This window comes from Rhamphochromis longiceps, linkage group LG14 (genome assembly GCF_057381845.1).
Source record: "Rhamphochromis longiceps isolate RC_006_pf linkage group LG14, R_longiceps_female_GT1.1, whole genome shotgun sequence".
In the NCBI taxonomy this organism is placed as follows: Eukaryota; Metazoa; Chordata; class Actinopteri; order Cichliformes; family Cichlidae; genus Rhamphochromis; species Rhamphochromis longiceps.
The window spans coordinates 32,139,242-32,150,507 of NC_140570.1; the positions used below are offsets into that span (position 1 = coordinate 32,139,242).

The window sequence follows — 11,266 nt, forward strand, 5'->3', positions numbered from 1 at the left end:
GGTTTGTAAAAATGGTGCAACTTCAGTGATGTGGAACTGGTTTGGTGTTTGTCCGTCAGATACACAACAAAGCACATTTTTTTGCAGAACATGCAAGCGGCCGTCGTTATTGTCGTATTTGTCGGACTAAGATGCTCTTAAATCTGGGAGTAATCTGGGTCCTAAACTCCGTATTCTTCAGTTCAAACGAACACTGCAACTTTAATAAAACGATCAGCATTGCTGCTTTACCAGGTGTAACTATGAAGTTTAACTTCCAGGCATCCATTAAAACAAAATTTATTACATTTAACAGAGTTAGAAGTTAGCGGGAAGCTAGCGGAAGTTAGCTCGCTAGTTACCTAAGCATGATATTGCATGTTCTGACTGAGAGATTTCTGAAAAAAATCAAACGTACAGCTCTGCTATCACTTCCAACATAAATGAAGACAGGAAACTAAACAGCAGTGACGTTTGTAGGGTTACTGAAGTTGGGCTAGCTGGTATATAATGATGTGCTACGTAATCGCTAGCGACACAGCTATGTTAGCATAACATAAACAGGGAAGCTGGAGGACGAACACTAACACTTTTCCACTTATAAAAGTTAACGTTAAGGTTCCTCATGGTTAGAGACAAATGCAATCGCATGGCAGGGTGCTGTAAACAGACCAAACTTCAGTCAGGAGAACAACTGAGATAATCCATCCACAATACGAGGTTAGTCATGAATATACTGCAACAACATGGGAATAGAGCAGCTGCCAGAGAATTCAACATTAATGAATCAATGGTACAGAAGTGGAGGAAGCAAGAAGAATGAGTTTAATAAAGTTTGATTTATCTGACTGCTTTGTTTCGCTTGATGTGCGTTATAATCCCGTGCACCTTATGGTCCGAAAAATACGTATTGCATACTGCAGTTTAATTTTGCAAAGCACCTCTTTTTAACTTCAGTGGATATTATATATGGTTATGCTCAGGATATGTCAGCCCATTTCTACTGGAAATGCCTTTTGGTTAAACTTTCAGCAAGGAATTTGTATTTGCACTGTTACATTTTTATAAAGCTTTAATGTACATAAAAACCAGCTTCTTATTTAAGTGAAAATAAATGGAAGGTTTTCTTTTTGCGCTAGTAATGTTGTGGAGTTGTATTTTGTCTCGCATCAATTATATCGTCAGTTATATCGTTATCGCAAATTTTCAAATATATATCGTGATAAATATTTTTGGCCATATCGCCCTGCTCTATTTACATTTATGTTAGACTACTTTTAATTAACTGATTTAGCCCACTTACAATGAAAAGTTTAAAAAAAAATCTTGTTCGTGACCTTTGTAGTTGTTGTAACACTATTGGAAGTAAAAATAACTTCAACTCCAATTTTAGAAAACAAAACTTTTTTTCTTTTTTTTTCCATGTAAAGCTCTGACTTGTATTATGAGTATGAGTCTGTGGTCTGGGAGAGAGTCCTGTAACTCTCTGTCTGCAAAATACAGTATATAATGACCAATGTTGGGAAAATAATTATATAGTTACTTCTTCAAAAAAGTCACTGACTTATGCAAACAACAAAGTTTTTTGCAGCTGTTTACCTAAAAATGTAGCCAAGGTGTTTTTTTAAATAAACATTTCAAACAATTTACAGAACAATCAGGTGTTCTGCATCAAATTTGATGTCTGCCATACTTCGCGGAAACAGACCAGGCTGGCCTGGACGCGGACGTCGAGAAGATCGAAGGATTGCGGTGGTGGGTTTCCATGGCAACGACTGGAGCTGCTCCAGCGCTGTTTGTGGACTCTGGTGCCATTCTCTGTTTGGCCTCTTCGTCATGGCTCCATTAGGTGTGTGTGGACCTGCTTTTCCTGAGCGTGGGATTGATGCAGCTTTGCCATAGTTCCTGAAATTGCATTTTTTATGTGTTTCGTGCTGGTTACTGTTGTAGCATGAGTGTTTAAGGTTTGTACAATTCTTCCTGGTACTGTTTTCACATATTATGCCGACTCTTACAGTTTTTGAAGAAAAAAATAAAACAACGACTGAAAGATTAATTGGCTCTGTTTTGAGTTTTGTTCAAAAAAGAATGACTTCATATAGGGAAAAATATATATCACATGTGCAGGACACCTTAAACTAGTTTTTTAATTAAGCAGCAAGGCAGAACAAAGTCGGGGCTGTATCAAGACACGAGGACTAAACCCCAATTCAACCAGACCCAGAACTGATCCTGAATTAAAACAGGACTACAACAGTTCAATATCAGGACTACTTGGGATTTAACCAAGACAGAACCACAATCAGAACTAGATGATAGTAGCACTAAAAATCATCATAGACCTGCACTACACTTGTTTTTTTTAATTCTACCAAAGTACAATATTTAGATTGAGAAAAGTTTATATAATTATTTAGCCTTGTTGTGCAAACAAGCCTGCAAAACTTAATAAATGTAGTATTTGAAAAATAGCAAACCTAAAAAGAAACACTAGGTACGAGATACATAAGTACCTATGATACCATGATACTTTTGGTAAACAACCATTTGACTAACATGTGTGTCTCACCTGCTCTTGTTCCACCTCTGTTCTGTCCTCATTCTCCATCTCCCTCTCTGCTCCTCTCTCTCCCTCTCTCTCCCTCTTTGTGCTGACAATCATCAAATATACAGTTGAAACCAGATATTTACATACTCTTCAGATCAAAACACAAACACTTTTTTAATTGTAACATCAAATCAGACTAAATTTTTTTTTTAGATTAATAAATATAAAAAACATATTTGTTAACTTTAAGAGTAAAGAGAGAAACTATCTGTATTTCTTAATTGCAAATGGCACCAAATTGTATTCAAACTGAGCCACACTTATGGAGCTCCATAGTTCTTTTCCTGGTCTTTTGGTTGACATCTCTTGATGTTCCCATGTCACAGAAACAGGCTCTGTGTTTTGCCTTATATGCATCCACAGCTGTGCTACCAATTTACTCACATGGACTCTACTAACCTATCAGAAGCTTCTTCAGCTCAGAATGGAATCGTCTGGAGTTTTCTTATTAATTAACAATAAACTTAGTGTACATGTACTCCTAAATTTGATGAAAGTGATAAAAATAGACAGATCCCTCTCTCTTTATTCTGACATTTAACTAATTCAAAAGATATTTCAATATTTATCTAAAACAAAAGTTTACTCTAAATTGATGTTGTACAGTAAAAATGTTTTATGTTTTCTCCCTAAAGTGTATGTAAATATCTGGTTACAAATGTGAATATCCTGCTGTGTACTGAAATTCCTCTTGTTTTGCATAGAAATATACTGAACAACATACAAAGCATAATATATAAAATAACATTTACCTGAGTTTTTTCTTTGAAAGAAGCCTCTAATGTACATTCTTATATTTCAGTAGGCTACATAACTGAAACCGATTTAGTCGGGGAGGGTACGAACTGAAAATATGAAATAAACACACGTAAGCTAAGACTCTCTAAAAAAAAATAGCATTTGTTTGGCTTTTCATTTCGCCATTTGTTGATTCACTTGAAGAGCAAGTAACGTAATATTGGTCAAGTGATCAGTTTGATATCAATCTTTCGTGATGCACCGTCATATTTACATTATTTATACGCTACGAATGATTTGCTTTGGTACCTGGTCAAACTTTAGCTCTCCTTAGTATGGCTGGCTCCGTTTCTCCAACAGCGCACTCACAGGCAGCAGCTGCCCCGCCCCCTCGCTCAGTTGCTTAGTGCCTGAGCTCGGATCATACCAATATCAGGGGGGATTCACGCACAGTCATAAATTCCCATAGTGTGCACTATGTGCTTCGAATATTGTGTGTACTTTTTGTTTTATACAGTTGTCAGCCAGGCATCTAACTATGAAAAAATTACACTCCAAAAGACCCCGGGCTTCTGACAAAACAACCGGGGCTTAAGCCCAGTAAGCCACCCCCACGCTCCGCCCCTGTATAGTAATCATCCACAACTATTTTTGGTTGCAGATGATAAAAGATTCTGAAAGTTTATTCATGCGGGCCCATATGACAGAGAATATGCATGTTCTTTTTGTTTTCATATTATAATTTATATTTAAATTTTGTTGTGGTTTGCATTGTTTTGTGTTGTTTTCACTTTAAATTTGTAAAAGGAAAAAGCTGAAAATTTAAATAGTTAAAAGTTGAAATGTGAATAGATTTTTGTATTATATGATTTATTTATTACATTTTATGTGGAGTGAATAAATAAAAGTATATTTACGGTGGCGCCTAGAGACAAAGCACATACAAACTTCAAATCACGTACGAACTCTGAAGCATGTACAAACTCCAAAACACGTAAAAAAAAATGTACAAACTCCAAAACACGTAAAAACTCAGAAGCACATAAAAACTCAAAACACGTACAAAAGACAACAGAAGTGCTCCAGGATGCTGGGCGCAGTGTTGAGCTTTTGTTATCTTGTGGCTACACAAGCCAGCAAGTACCAACGACCGGATTTGGTGTGTGGTAGTAACAAGTAAATGAACTTTTTTTTAAATTATTTGAATATATATGAGTGCCTGTGTAATACACAAACAATACACACATGCTTTCAATTGTGTCATTTAAGTGATCTAGTAGCTCTGCTTTGGAAGTTCAGTTCATGCTAGAAATGTGTTTTGGAGTTTGTACGTGTTTTGTCTCTAGGAGCCACCGCATGTATTTATATATAAACATATATAAATAAAACCACTTTTTTTACGTTAGTAATTCCTTTTGTGCATAATTTCATATTATTGTTAATAATAAATTAATTAAAGCAACAAAACAACCTGAAGAGCCTGTTCGGAGCCGAAAGAGCCGGCTCTTTTTAGTGAGCCGAACCGAAAGAGCCGGATCTCTAAAAAGAGCCGGAAATCCCATCACTAGTATGGAGGCTGGTTAAGTCTGGATTGTACCTTTGCTGTGTTTGGCTGGGGACAGCCTTTGTTTAACCTGGGGTGAATATGTAACAGTCACAATGGTTTGGTGTCTCTTTAATGTAACATAAGTCAAGGGGTTATGAGGTCATTAGTTGAAGACGGCTCAGAAACATTTGAAGATTAAAATTTAGCATTATGGCTGCTGGTGGTTTGTAAAGCCTCTACTCAGCTGTATTTTTGTTACTAATTTATGTTTGTTGTTGTTTAACACATTTCATTCATTCTCCACATGATGTTCATATGCAGAAATGTTTCACAGGAACTGCTTTCTCCCAAAGGTTGAACTAGTGTGTTTCCATAGATTACCTCTGTATGAATGTACTTCTTAAATGAAGGCAAGTGTTTGTCCTTTTTTGTTCCTCAGGTACAGTACGTGATATCAAGGGCAGACGGTCAACACTGGGGGAAGACAAGAAGCAGACGTACTTCCAAGAGGGAGCTGCAGTGAGGTCAGAGGTCAGAATCTGAAACAGCTCAGGTTTATATTTTAGAGGTTATAAAAAATCAAAATGTATTTATAAAGAAACCTTTAAATAATGGTCATAATTATGATTATTATAAGAAATATCAAACATTTAAGTGGATTTTCTGTTACACATATCGTGTTAGCCCTGCAATAAACTGGCAGCCTGTCTTTGTCCTGTATCAGCTGGGATAGGCTTCATCCTCCCGCAACCCTGAATTGGATACATTGTATTCCAATTATGTAATCTGATCATTTACAAACTCAAGGTATCTAATCAAAATGTAAGTAATAATTATAAAATGGGAAAGCAGAAATAAGTGTGACATAAATGTAAATGTGTGAGCTGACATAGAGGACAGCTACATGTAGTCTGAAAAACCTTTGTTGTCAAGTTTGCAGGTATATCAGCACGAGACATTCTTACATAGGAGAGACATTAAAGTCTCTGACTCAGTGAAGCATTATTGGTCCCGTCTGTTTGGATAAATATAGTAAGCTGATGTATGTGCATTTATTGACACATTTTCTTAAGTGCTTATCCAGTTCAGGATCACAGTGGAGCTGCAGCTGGATATGTTCACTAAATAAACCTTACAAAAGTTAACAATAAACCTGCATCCATGTACGTTGTTGTCCACAGGATGAGAAAATCAAACTGGAAGACTGTGGAACATGTTAATAAATGTTTGTGTGTTTATGCCTGTGTCTTTCACAGGAGGCGCTGGAAGGTTTCCCTAATAGTTCCTGGTGAATCAAAGCAGAACCATAAAGATTGCTGGACTGCATGATGGCCTTACCCCTGAGCAGTCATCCTGTTAAAGGAGGAACCAGTTAGAAGCTGTTTTCAAAGTAGCTGAGCAGATTTCATCTCAAGTAAGCAATTAACTGTTTGTTCATCTGTTCTGCCACTTAAAGAGCATTTAAGGACGTCTTTCGAGTGTCCAGTTGAATTAATTCTACTGGCTCTCATGGTCATTTGTTATTATAGACATATTTTTCATGTTCATCCAGCTATTTAGTAAATTCTATCTATTTAGTAATATCAGTCAGCTATAAAATGTAATATAAATATAAAAATATCTAAATATCTCCTGCCCTTTATGTTTTAATGATGTAAGTCTGTTATCGTGTTACATTAGCATTCCTCACATATCAATGAGATGCTGTACAGTACAATCCTACTGACACAGCAGAGGGATAACGACGGCTATTCAACATCGTTACACGACACATTCGAGCTGCATGATGCAGACAAAGTGACTAAATCATCTTTTTGTGGTTTATTGTCTTCAAACCAGCAGACAAAGCCGATTGCAGAAGATGTCAGAGAAGAACTTCAGGCCGTGTACTGAAAAGGTATTTTTTTCTTGTTATCAAAAGACATTTGGAGTGGCAGCTTCTACAACTGGTTGTGCTAAAGTAACGCTTACAGTCTAAGAAATCATAGTGTTGATATTCAGCACAAAGAGAAAAGCTCACTTGTTTGAATTTATTTACAATCATAGTTTTATAAATTCTGACTGTAAACAGCTTTTACAGCTTTGATATTGTTTGACACTCGATATCAGGTTTAATTTAAAGATTTCTGTGTCCCAATGAGCCATTTACACTGACCAGTGTCAGTTTAGCTGTAACACATTCATTATTTAGATTCAACAAAGAAATAACTGAATGTAAAAATGGCAGCCCTCAGGCAGGTTTATAGAGATATATGCATGCATTATGAAATTTATGTATCCCAGATAATTGTTATTCATCTAGTCATGGCAGACCTACCTCTTCCTCCCAAGTTAACTGCAACCCAAAAGAACTAGTGGGGCTATTTACACACTCACAACCAGTGTGGGGTAAAAAGAGCCACCAAAAAGCTGTCAGCCACAGATGTGCTAGAAGAGTTAGAAGCTCTACTTATGGAGAAACTTTCTAAGTCTAACAGAGGACAGGTACTCCTTCCCAAATAACATGATATAACCCCACATACAGCCCAGCCATAAAGTGAACCAAGTCATTTAGTTAAAGACAGCATGGGACCAAATGCATGTAACCAGCCTGCATCAACCTGACATTTCTTCCTCCTGAATTAAATGAATGAATGGATGAAAGTTAAATGACTACAAACCTAAAGCCACTAGTTCCCACACTGGAGCTCCCTGACACTGTGTGTTAACCGTATTTAGCTTGTATCAACAGTTGTAACAGGCTAAGCCACCTGAGACACTGCATTGAATTTGTTCCTGTCTTAATGATTTCAGCTGACTGGTTTCAACTCAGATGTTCTGCTTTTTCCTTTCAGTAGATCAAAGCAGCTTGTGCTCCTTCTGCTTCCAATTTAGAAGAAGAAGAAGAAGAAGAAGGCGAAGGCTTCAGCGAAGCGGCGTTGATGGTCTCAGTGAACAGTCACGGTCACACACTGCATGTGGTTTTAAAAGCAACATTTCTGTTCACCACAACAATGGAGATGTGTAATATTAGTGCAGCTACGGTTTGTTCTTGAACATCAGTTTTGTTTTCTACTTTGATCACTTAGACCAAAAAAGTGTTGTTTTCAGATTCTTTCTTTTACATCTATAAACCACCTGTTCATTTTTTTTATTACAATTAGTTTCACATGAATGTTAGTGTTTCCTTTATGATCTTTTAATGCTTACACTACACTGTACATGTCTACATTAGATACATTTCTGTTACCTGGTTCTGTTGACTCAGAGTTGTGAAATGTTCTTTTATTTAATGCACAATATGAAGCTCATAATTTTCTTACAAATAAAACTCTAATGACAAACATGAACAGCTGTGCTTATTTCTGAGACATGAGTTTTTGAATGTGTTCATATTTAGACAGTGTGCATCTGTATGCTGAAACTGTAATGGTGAACCTGAGGTGATGGTCAACAGAAGTAATGTCTTTACCCTCTGCAGCGTGTGCACGCAATCACCTTATTCACTGTAGTAAACATGCACCGCTAGCTCACGTGACTGACTGTCTCCATGGTTACATCGTATATTATTAGCTATGTAAACAGCTTCCATAGATACCACCATAGCTCTCTGCAGCTGTAACACTTTCACACTTTGCAAATCATTTCACGTGTTTGATTGTTATGAAGACAGAATATGTTTTTAAGGTCATGCTAGGCGGTTGCTATGGTGGTTGCTGTGGACTTGGGTGGACCGCGTCCGATTCCTGTTATTATCTGTCCGTCGTAGGAAGGCTGCGTTCCATTTACAAGTAGTGACAGTCGGCCGCAACTCGAACTCAAACCCCGCTTTGTTCTTTAATTATAGGCCTTTTATAGCCGTTCATGACACGCACACACACACATAAAGCACTTTGCCTCACCATGAGAATGCAACTTTACCTAACTTAACCTTAAAGTATCTGATATAGGATAGAAAAATGAAGCAACCAGAGATTTTATGATGAAGACTCTGGGTTCTGTAGTTCACGTTTTACAGTCCTGAATGACTCTTTGCATATGATTTATTGAAGAGGACTTTAGAATGCACTTTACATTTAGACTGTTGCTGTTTCATTTTTTACATTGTTGCCGTGTTATGTCATGAGTAAGGTTCACCTGCTGGGGGTTTGATGGATCAGCTGGACAATACAGTCAAAGACAGACTTCAGTCATCATATGCAAGAATCCTAGTTGGATTTTTGTTGTCACTCATGTTTTTGAACCAAATATTGAAAACAATTTTGACAGACTGGATACCTGGTCAGGGTGTACATTACCTTGTACTCAAGCATCCCAGGACAGAGCCCTGCCCCACCATGAGCCTGGGTGGATACGTGGTTATAATATAAAAGGACCAATACTGAATATGAATATTTCATGAAAATTGAATTATAATACAAATTAGTACTAAGGGTTTCTCTGCGCCCTTATCTACCCCATACTCAAAGAGCTGCGGGCAGAGAGGGTGACAGGAGAGGATGGCACTGAAGAGAAGATGCTCGGTTTCTGGAGTCTCCTGGTCCTGTCAGTATTAGTAGGATGCATCTGCTGTGTCTTCTCGTGGATGCTCACCTACCTTGACTCGTTCCAGCCTGGTATGGATTTCCCAACACTGCGGACAGTGGCCCACGTCAGAGACGTTTAATATTGATTACATATGTCTGAATTGCTATCCCTAACCCTAACCCTAGCTCAACAGACCACAGTGCCCTGGACTGTCAGTATTATTACATGCTGTGAACATAAGTAGCTTTGATCACAGTTTATGTTGTAAATAGGGTCTTTAAATGATAAAACAGAAAATTCTGTAGATTTACAGTATACTCTCTGTGCTATTTATGGACATTTCCTTCAGCTATAAAACGGAAAGTATTGTTGCGTAATCAGTTTTACCCCTGTTCTTTTATTCGTCGAGGCATCCAGAGACGGCACCGGAACTCAGTAGTCATTTCACAAAACCTTTATTCATCTTTATTCATCTTCATTTAAGCATGCACTTCTAGAAGGGAAGACGAGGCCGGTGTGTCCCTCTGCAAATCTTCACTCCTTTGTCTGTGAAACACAGTTTTGTAGGGGCGACCCTATCATAAAACCCCCACGGTGTGCTGCAAACTCTGTCTGTGTCTATGTGCACGAGCACATGAATGCCTACATGTGCGCGTTCCCACGTGTCTATGTGAGTGCTCGTGAGTGACTGTGTACGCATACCTGTGTGTATGTGTGTGCACATGAGTGAGTGTGCGTGTGGATGTGTGTGCATGACAGTTAAAACACTGTGGGTGTAGGTGACTCCCTAGGTTATAAAACCCATCTCCCTTCCAGACCACAGTTATCCAGTTACAAATGTTGAGACCCCCACCCAAACATTCTCTGGGGAATTTCCACTCAGCATTAACTCCTCTCTGTTTTACTTTCACAGTTCAAGTGGGGGAGAGGTCTCCTACAATCTACTCCTAAGTTCACGACACAGTGAGGCCTTTATTATATTAAGGGCAGTGTCAGTAACTCTACAATAGTTCTACATTCTATGTTAACACATTTCTAAACTCTAAAATAAGCTAAACACTCCTACAGTATATTTTCTGTATCATTAACTGATATTTTCCGTTGATAGAAAAGTTGAAATTTCTGTTTATATTACTATTTCCAAGCACTTCTTTTCACTGTAACTCATTAAATATAGCTCCTTATATCCTTAAACGTACATTTCTATGCAATTACAACCTAGTACACCATGTACTCAAAAATTCATAAATTAAAACTTAAATTAATTTGTGCTTCGAACACAACAACATTGGTACAATTAATGTTAAACATTCTTTTATTCTCCTTAACTCAAACACTATACTAAAATATAACGACAGCATCCGTCGTGTCATAAAACGACTAAACAACTGATACATGAACAAAATAACTCACAAGCTTTCAAATTTGAGCATTTTTATTTCCTTGAAATCAGGTTGCCCTCATGTAAATGTGTTTATTTACATTCATTCAAGTGGCTACCAAGTGTTTTCTTCAAACAGGACACCTGACAAACAAAAAATGTCATATTTAACAATATGTTCACATAATAATATCCAGAGTACCTTTTAGTTATAATCACTGCCTTGTGGTAGTTTTGCCTCAGCCAAATGGTTAAGGTGTGGTTTACATCCCTGTCTGTCCACTTATGATACAGTATACACATGTAGTCAGTTATAGCCACTCACCTTTGATTACTGAATTGCATTCACTTCATTAATGAAGTGAATGTAATTCACATTTGTGTGAACATTTGTCTGAGATTAAGTCTTTGGGGTCTTTACCTTACAATATAACATACTTGAGTCAAAATTTGTTGACTGTTTAAGTGGTGCCACATGAATAAAACTGAACAGATCTAAAGAAGATGT

At 37.4% G+C, this 11,266-nt stretch overlaps 1 long non-coding RNA gene across 1 annotated transcript; it reads left to right on the forward strand.

The window, feature by feature from the left end:
* The first annotated feature begins 5,307 nt into the window (after window positions 1-5,307).
* LOC146654438 (uncharacterized) lies at window positions 5,308-7,785 on the forward strand. The gene is made up of 4 exons (XR_014907378.1): window positions 5,308-5,402; window positions 6,128-6,285; window positions 6,711-6,768; window positions 7,706-7,785. It is a non-coding gene; the product is annotated as an uncharacterized LOC146654438 (long non-coding RNA).
* Window positions 7,786-11,266: the final 3,481 nt, after the last annotated feature.